This window comes from Macrobrachium nipponense, chromosome 42 (genome assembly GCF_015104395.2).
Source record: "Macrobrachium nipponense isolate FS-2020 chromosome 42, ASM1510439v2, whole genome shotgun sequence".
Lineage (NCBI taxonomy): Eukaryota > Metazoa > Arthropoda > Malacostraca > Decapoda > Palaemonidae > Macrobrachium > Macrobrachium nipponense.
Genome location: NC_061103.1, coordinates 1,904,439 through 1,914,438, shown reverse-complemented (window position 1 = coordinate 1,914,438; position 10,000 = coordinate 1,904,439). Strand labels below are relative to the sequence as shown.

At 34.4% G+C, this 10,000-nt stretch overlaps 1 protein-coding gene across 1 annotated transcript in view; it reads left to right on the top strand.

Moving 5' to 3' along the window:
* The window catches only part of LOC135212924 (protein sidekick-1-like), a 99,573-nt gene that overhangs the window by 742 nt on the left and 88,831 nt on the right, over nucleotides 1-10,000 (top strand). The gene's annotated exons all lie outside the window — the stretch shown is intronic.

Sequence of the window (10,000 nt, the reverse complement as noted above, 5' to 3'; positions counted from 1 at the left end):
TGATAAATTGCTCTCTCTCTCTCTCTCTCTCTCTCTCTCTCTCTCTCGTATGAGACACAAGCAGACAAATGGGCTAGGATAGAGAGAGAGAGAGAGAGAGAGAGAGAGAGAGATACGATAAGGGAATTTAATGAAGGAGTAGACATTTTGATAAATTGCTCTCTCTCTCTCTCTCTCTCTCTCTCTCTCTCTCTCTCTCTCTCTCATGACGTTTTGTCAAGTGTAGAGTTTTATATATCTGTTCTTGGCTTGGTTTAGCAGATCATTTTTATTTTGGCTGTGCCATGGTATGTGACAGGTGAGTGAAAGAGAAAGATATTGAGTAGTTGTATTCACTCAGTTCATAAGATAGATTACAATTGAGCTAGTTTTGTGGAAGTGCGTTCGGCAAGGCCCTCGAATATTGGAAATAAACCGTAGAAAAAAAATATTATCGTAATAAATTAAATGCATACAGTTTGCTAGACAGAAAAGGGATGTAATGACGAAGAAGATGAGTGCCCGGAGGTATATCTAATAATTATCTGGTTAATGCCAAAGTTAGAACTGAAGGATACTTTACTTGGGGTTGAAAAGTGTTGCCAAAGGTATCCTTAAAACGTAACTAATCCAAAAAATAAGAGGCGCAAGACAGTGACAATAACGTATATGGCGAACATGGAGGGAAAATGGTTTGGGTTTATAGGCAGATGACAGAAGTATAAAAATTCAAATTTAGGGTCACGTGACAAATATGGTTTGTTGATGTTAGGAGTTATGGAAGAGGAAATAAAAGCATTAAGGGTTGAGACAAGATAACTGGATCAACAGTGAAGGAAACAAAATTACTGTTTTGAAGCGTAGTTGCTTGGCAGAAGGGAGAGGAGAGGGAGGGAGGGAGGGAGAGAGAGGAGAGGTTGGAGGAATGGAATCTCAAGAATAAAGCGTGAGAGAATAAGGACTTGAAAAATAAAAATAGTTATCACTGAATCTGACAGGTACTTTGAGAAGAAATTGTTCCATGGGAAAATAAATACAGAGAGAAAGGTTAATGAACATATTAAAATCTCAAAAATGAGCAAGGTAGTTGGAGAAATTAGGCATGAAGAGAATTCCCGAACAGGTTATTTTGCAAATTTGTCTGGTTGGGAAGACAGAAAAGAAGCTAAGAATGCTTGTAGAAGTCTCTGTTAAGTATTCAAGGAGAACCTTCTTCAGGAGTTTAGTCAAATGGAAGCCACCTCCAGGCTGTAAGGTGTATCTGAGTGAGGGGAAACTGAGGGAAAGGTGCCAATGAAAATGTTGAGAGGAATAACTGTAGACAAAGTTGACTGTAAGGAATTATAAAGAGCATAACATTCCTTAGTATACAATGGAAGGTGTAGAATAGTATTCTGATGAAGACAATAAGAAGAGACAGGTAGCGGAAGGATGGACAACCCAGATCCTGGGACAATGGACGACTTATAACAACAAACAAAAAGAAAATGACTTAAGAATTTTTTTTTTTTTGGCAAGGGATTCATGTTGGAAAATATCATGCATTTTAGAGTCTCCCATCCAGGTATTGAACAAACCCAACGTTCTTATCATCGTTGATTGAGCTCTTAGCAGTATGAGGAACATGTTACATGCGTTTTATACTCATATCATATATATATATATATATATATATATATAGTATATATATATATATATATATATATATATATATATATATATATATATATATGTATGTGTGTGTGTGTGGTGTGTGTGTGTGTGTGTATGTGTGTGTGTGTAATGGGTGTGTGTATGTAAAGAGAGAGAGAGAGAGAGAGAGAGAGAGAGAGAGAGAGTTTCAAGTACTAAGTAGACAGGCACCCATCAAATGGTTGGACCTGGCCATGTGTTTTGTAAGAGAGAGAGAGAGAGAGAGTTTCAAAAACTTAGGCAGTCTTCCTTCAAATGATTGGGTCTGACCTGGTATTTTGTATAGAGAGAGAGAGAGAGAGAGAGAGAGAGTTCCATAGACTTAGGCAGTCTTCCTTCAAATGATTGGGTCTGGCCAGGTATTATGCGGAGAGAGAGAGAGAGAGAGAGAGAGAGAGAGAGAGAGAGAGATCAAGAAACCACCCTTGTATGACCATCCCGTCCCGATGGTATTTATTGTCTGTATCCCACTCAACTTCCCCGTCCTAGTGAGTGACTCCGAATGCGCTGGATGAACTATAAGTTCCAGTAATCGTCCCCGCCATCCGGTCCATTCGTGCATACCAGAGATGGCTCTCGATATCCGCATAATGGCATCCCAACAAGGCGAATCAATTCGGGCTTCCGGAGTCAAACACCAGTTTACGGAATTCGCACTCCTCGGCTGCCTGCCTCTCCCGAGATCAAAGAGGCTTGATAACGGCTCTCCTGACTGACTTCCTCCTTCCTGCTGCAGAATGTGGGAACTATAGTAGATTCACATCAATCGTGCATTTGACGTTTAGGCCAGTCCCTTACGACGCTCCTGATTGGCTGTTGATAAACCAATCACGGGGCTGGAAGCTCTCAGTCTCTCTCTCGAGAGTTCACATGGGTAGGATCGGTGTACCACTTCTCCTGAGGGATACGTCTTTCAAAAGTACCCGTCAAGAGATGTGGAACATATTTCCTGCCTATGTGAACTGTCGAGAGAGACTGAGAGTTTCCAGCCCTGCGATTGGCTTATCAACAGCCAATTAGGAGCGTCGTAAGGGACTGGCCTAAACGTCAAATGCACGATTGATGTGAATCGACTATATTAGGGCAGGGCTCTGTTATAACTTCATTACACAGAAAAATTTACTTCGTTTCATAAAACAAGGCGTGATCCGACATCCAGCTTTACTCAGGAGCATTTACTTCATTACACATAAGTCGTGATACGACTTCCAGCTTAATCGAGGGGCGAGCAAAAATCCACGGTCAAATAGAACCTTGTTTCACTAATGGAAATTGAAATAAATACTGTATACTTTGTTAGAAACTATTTTTCTGTAATGTCTAACATGCACATCATTCATTCTTTACATTATCATTCTGATTATTAAATCATAAATATCCTATCCTAACATTCCTGTATCTTTAACTCAACGCGAAACATCTTTTTCAGACCTTTTTAGGCTTTTCTATAAAGTTTTACTACCCACCCCAACAAGAACGCCAACATCACCTGAGTAGTTTGTAAGCTTACTCCCTGAACCCTGAGTAAGCGAAAATAACAAAATTATTACAAAGCCTCAAGAATAAGAACGCAGAACATAGCCAGAGAACAAGAATACCAAATTAATATTCGAGGCCTCTCGCGTCCCGGGAGAATTCTCTCCACAAACACAAGTTTTATTTCCGCACTTTTCTTTGCCTCGCAGTATTTTCTGCTCTTATATTTATCACCCGTCATTTATGACAAAAAAAAAAAAATGCAAATTCTTTTTCTCCTGCTTGGCAGTTGTTAATCCTGGTAATATATTTCTCTTGTCTTTTTATTCCTTCTGGTTTTTTTTAATAATTTTTTTGGCATGTTTGCTGTTTTTCGCTCTTTGAGAATTAAATTTTTTCTATATTTTCGGGGGCGTTTTTTAAATTCATTTTTATGTTTGCCTCTCTTCTTTCGCTTTAATATAATATATAATTTAATCATATATATATATAATCTATATCTAACTAATATCTGTATATATATATATATAGAATTATATATATATATATATATATATAATATATAAATATATTATATATATATATATATATTATACTATATAATTATTATTATATAAAGGTTTGTGTGCGTATTTCGTAAAAAGCATTATTAGTATTCTTGAAAGTCCCAACCAGGATTGGCAATGATTAAATCAAACTGATTTAATCGAGTGATTAAATCATTGATTTTTTCATTGAAAAAATCATGATTTTAAATTTTTTTTTTAATTTGAAAGCTAACAAATTGAAAAATATCGGTTGGAAGTTAATAAAAACTAAAAGAGCATAATAACTGCACTGCATCTATTTATTTTGATATAAAAAAATTGCAAGCACATACTTTAGGCCAGAAATGGAAACCTAAAAGATACTCAATGTGAATTCTGTCGTAAAATACACTTTGAGGAAAAATAGGATTGCGTAAATAATATAACAAATTGGAAAAATAAATAGATAGGAAATCAAATAAGAGCTAAAAATATAATTTTTATTTTTTTTAAATAAAAAAAACACCAACTGATTTTTTTTTATCTAAAAAAATTGCAAGCACATACTTTAGGCCAGAACTGGAAACCTAAAAGATAAATCAATAGTAATTCTGTCATAAAATACACTTTGAGGAAAAATAGGATTGAGTAAATATCTAACAAATTGAAAAATAAATAAATAAGGAAATCAAATAAATCTAAAAATATATATTATTTTTTTTTAAATAAAAAAAATCACCAACTGATTTTTTTATTTAAAGAAAATTGCAAGCACATACTTTAGGCCAGAGCTGGAAAACTAAAAGATAAATCAATAGCAATTCTGTCATAAAATATATTTTATTGGGGCAAAAAAAGGTATTGGAAAAAAAAAGAAACGTCTTAACAAATTAAAAAAAACGAAACTAACAAATAAAAAAAAACGAAATAATTAAAAAAATCAAATAAATCTCCTTTTTAATAAAAAAAAGTCACAAACTCTTGAGAAAACATCTAACAAATAAAAAAAGCAAATAAATAAAAAATCAAATAAATAAAAATATCAAATAAATCACTTTTTTTTTTTGCAAAACTAAAAGAATCAAATCCGACCGAACCTTTTGAGAAAACATCTAACAAATAAAAAAAGCAAATAAATAAAAAATCAAATAAATAAAAATATCAAATAAATCACTTTTTTTTCAATAAAATAAAATCACCGAACCTTTTGAGAAAACATGTAAAAAAAAAAAAAATCTAATAAATCACTTTTTTCAATATCAAAAATAACCAACCCTTTTGAGAAAATATCTTACAGATAAAAATAAATAAATAAATAAAACAATCAAAGAAATAAAAAAATCAAATAAATCACTTTTTTTTTTAATAACAAAAATCACCAACCCTGTTCCCAACCGTACTAAACCAAGCGAATGAATTGGCGAGTTGAATCACGCCTGACGCGCGGTGTCCTGTCCAGTCAACTTTGGTTTAAGGAACTTTTTCCATTAATTTACCTTCTGCTGTGGTTGACCTTTTGATGTTGTGAGTTAGTTTACCTGTCAGGTAAATCAATTGTCAAGTAAATGTAGTAGTTATATCAAGTTAGTGCTGCGTTGAGTTGGTTATCAATAAGTTTTTTTTTTTTTTTTTTTTTTTTTTTTTTTGCGTCTGTCATGTGAACCACATGGAAAATATGTTGGTTCTGTTTGGTAGGTCCGAGTCTAGAGATGCACACTAGGCCTCTCGTAGTTATATCAAGTTAGTCCTGCCTTGATTTAGTGCTTTTTATTTTTTATTTATTTATTTATTTATTTGTTTATTTCTTTATTTACTTATATATTTTGCTCGTGCGCGTCAGACATGTTCCTCTTAAGGAAAATATGTTGGTTCTGTTTGGTGGGTCCGAGTCTAGAGATGCCCACCAGGCCTCTCGTTTCTTTAAATTAAAGCCCTTCACACATTTCCCACACTGAACTAAGGCACGTTTAATCTAGTAAGCTCGGTTTGTATAAGTTTGGATTTTTTCATATGTTTGGAAGTAAATCTTATGCCAATCAGCTTATTAATGATTTGCTATTGCACGTTTGTGCGTGTGTGTGTGTGTGTGTGTGTATAGGCCTGTTAAGTCAGTGCGTTCATTTTCATAAGTAAATAGAAAGTGTAAATAGTCGAAAATATAAAGCTGAATTCTGTCCAATTCAGCATTGTTCAGCATTGTTCAGACATGATGAGATTCGCGCAGTAGGGGAGAAGAATCTCTCTCTCTCTCTCTCTCTCACAGCAAACCACGAGACTTAAAATCCAGCTTTATCCCAACAATGTTCACGTAATCTGAAGCGATTAGTCTATTAATCCTCAATCAACCCACATTCACTCTTATTTACATTCAGGCAATTCAGCGAAGGCACAGAACGTGGTGTATAATAAATTTTGCTCACATTAAGCAAATTATCTGTTGAGAGGATTGCAAAGGATATCTCGTTCTCCTTCAAGGAGCGGTGCTCTCGTTATCTGAGAGCGCGATTTCCTACCGATGTGAATAAAATTGACTCGAGGTCGACCTAATCTTTGAGCGGCCGGTAATTATTATCCTCTTATGATATCGCTGGAACAAATGAGTGGGACAAATAGCTTAACCCCGTAGGGGGTTAGTGCCGTCAGTGCACCTCATTCGGTGCAATGTAGGCATTACTTTCATTCCTTTTACTGTGCCTCCGTTCGTGTTCTCTTTTGACCATCATTCTGTCCACCATCTCTTAACAATTGTTTTCATGATGCAACTGCTTTGGCTTTGAGGTTTTCCTCCTGTTACACTTGACTTTCAAACCTTTTTGCTGTCAATTTTCGTTTCAGCGCTGAATGGCCTTAGTTGCCCCAGTGCTTGGCATTATGCCAAAAGTCTATATGAATAATAATAAAAAATAAGTAGCTTGAGTTATATTGTCTGCGTGATATTAATCAACTCAAAATGTAAAGGCAATAATATATAATTAAACAATGCATTTTACGCAGTATATGGTCAACAAACAAAATGGGTCACATAAACCAGTAATAAATGTAAAGTGACTCACATGAGAGCCTCTGTGTATAGAAGACTTTGATGATCTCGTATTGAATTGAGGTCGCCTGAGAAATTCTGATATAAATACTATCAGATATAAGCCAGTATTGGAAGCCATCGACGTGACATTCATATTTTTGTCCCTGGCTTTTATATCGAATCTCAAATAGAAGCAAAGGAAAAGAGTTAGCCAGTTTTTCTATCTTTTTTTTTATTTTTAAATGAAAAATATAGCCTGTGAAATTTTACACAGAAGCTAACAGCAGGCAGGCTATTTTCCAAAGTCTCGTTGTCTCACTACCACTTGGCAATTAAACGAAAATTGATACAAGAAAATATATCGAGTTGAAAATATTTTTTTTCTCTCTTTCTTTTTGTTTTATTTTCAAAGGAAAAATGATCCGTGAAATTTTACACAGACGCTAACAGCAAGCTGGCTTTTTTGCGAAATCTCGTTATCTCACTACCACTTAGCGATTAAGCGAACGTTGATGCAAGAAAATAATATTCTTTTTCTTTTTTGTCTTGGAGCAGATTTCATAATCCATACTTTTTCCAACACTGAGAACACCGCGTATTTTTTCCCCCCTTTTCTATTTCTCTGAAATGTCAGCCCTTTTTCTTCTCGAGTGCTGCAGGACGCCGAAGGCGCTCAGTTCTCTGCGGATTTTTATTCCTCAATATATTTCCACTTTCAAAAATCGTGCGAATTAACTTTTACCATCAGGAGGGGGATTTTTTTTTTTTTCAGTTTGTATTTTCTTAGAAATTCAGGATTTATGTAACTCGTAGAAGAAGTTTTTTTTTATTACCTTTGGTAGTAAACTTATGCATGTTCGTTTTGCATAATAATAAAAAAATAGTCGTGTTGCCGCATATAATTGCAACGTTGCCACGATGCGTAAATAAACACGTGGTTCTCACAATAAGTATAGTATGAACGTTAGAAGGACAAATGCAAGATAAATATTAATGTAAACATAATTCTCCAAATTATTAATATACATGTACTATGCATGTAATCTGTATATGCAATGCAGTTGTAATAGTATTCGATATCTATACACTTATATAGGTGAGTTTTTGTGTTAGCATAACAACTGCAATTTGTTGTTGGGTTGATTCCAGATATTACACATACTTTGTCTGCATACATGCATACCAAAACACACACACACACACACACACTCACACACTAGTAGGAGACAAAGGAGAGTGAAAACATAAAGATGAGTTACAAGAAATGATTTGAATAATGGAGGAAAGGTAGTTCCCGATTAGTACAGGTGCTATTGGAGTAAATGTGTTACGTCATGCCGCTATTTTTAATCCAGCTCTCCCATGCGGAAGACGGTTTGCAAGACTCGGTTAAGAAAATGATTCGTAAATCAGTAAAAAAAAAAAAAAACAACAAAAAGGAAGTGAGAGAGCGAGAAGAGAGGAGAGAGGGAGAGGGGCTGGTGGGGGAGGAACATATGAAACAATCACCATTTATATTGAATTCACTTAAAAAAAATTTCAATTCCCCCCAAAAAAAGAAAAAAAAACGATTAACACACGAAGTCAACACATATTCATGAGTTTAGTTGCCACTTCCGTCGGCCTTATCCTGAAAAAAATTTCATTTAGGTAAGAGAAAATCCAGGAATAAGACGTATTCAAATTCTACTGAATTTAGAAAGAGAAAATAAGACCGGTTTATAAAATAAAACTGCCCAGGTCTTGGAAAAAACCTGCTCAATGAAGGAACGGTTTGAAATTAAGAAAAATAAAATAAAATAAAAAACAGAGTTCCTGAATTTAAAAAGAGAAAATAAGACCGGTTTATGAAAAAAAACTGCCCAGGTCTTGGAAAAAAACCTACTTAATGAAGGAACTGTTTGAAATTAAGGAAAAAAATAAAAAAGAATTTAAAAAGAGAAAATAAGACTGGTTTATAAAATAAAACTACCCTGGTCTTAAAAAAAACTGCTTAATAAAGGAACTGTTTGAAAACTAAGGAAAAAAAAAAAAAAAAAAAGTCCTCCTGCATTTAGAAAAGAAAATAGACCGGGTTTATAAAAATAAACTCCCTCGTCTTGGAAATAAACGATTATTGAAGGAACGTTGAAATTAAGAAAAATAAAATAAAATAAAAAACAGAGTTCCTGAATTTAAAAAGAGAAAATAAGACCGGTTTATGAAAAAAAACTGCCCAGGTCTTGGAAAAAAACCTACTTAATGAAGGAACTGTTTGAAATTAAGGAAAAAAATAAAAAAGAATTTAAAAAGAGAAAATAAGACTGGTTTATAAAATAAAACTACCCTGGTCTTAAAAAAAACTGCTTAATAAAGGAACTGTTTGAAATTAAGGAAAAAAAAAAAACAGTCCTCCTGAATTTAGAAAGGGAAAATAAGACCGGTTTATAAAAATAAAACTCCCCTCGTCTTGGAAATAAACTGCTTAATGAAGGAACTGTTTGAATTAAGGGAAAAAATAAAATAGAAAATAAAAAAACAGGCGATAATCGACGTAACTCCAACTTCAGCGGAAGCATAAAGGATCCGGCCGACGATGTAGTGAATGCGAAAGTTACGAAAGCCCTTCACGAAGAAATTGGATTAATGTTTTTTTTTTTTTTTTAAGTCTCTGCTTTTGACTTTGATCTCGTTAACGGAGAAATGAATTCGTTCGTTTTTAGCGAAGGGATTAACAGGATGGCGAATCTGATAGTTTAGTATTAATCGGATTTGTACGCGCAGGCACGTATACACTGACGCAAGCGCACACACATATACACATATACATACATACGTATATACAGTATATATATGTGTGTATGCTTAAAAATCACAGTTTTTTTTTCTTTTTTTTTTTGCTCCAACGATGCCTGAATAAACAGGAGTAAGCGCTTGGCACTAACCTTCTGCTTATCATTCTCCTGTGGTATTAGGTTATATATATGTGTGTGTGTGTATGTACGTATGTGTATGAAATTGGTAATGCCACGGAGGAAAAATGAAAAGACGAGAAATGCCGTCTTGTTGACCGAAAGATATTGGCATTTCTCGTCTTTTCATTTTTCCTCCGTGGCATTATCTTTATTTATACATAGCATCACGTTTTATATATTTCGTGATCAAGTCATTCACGTATGTATGTATGTAGTTAGGAATGTCTTCCCAGCTCCAGTCATAGTGTTAATCCCGGTCTGAATAAAAACACTTATCTCGTATAAATCCCCTCTGGATATAAGCTCTCTCGGGTACAGCAAAGTCGATATTGATGAGTTTTTAACCTTTC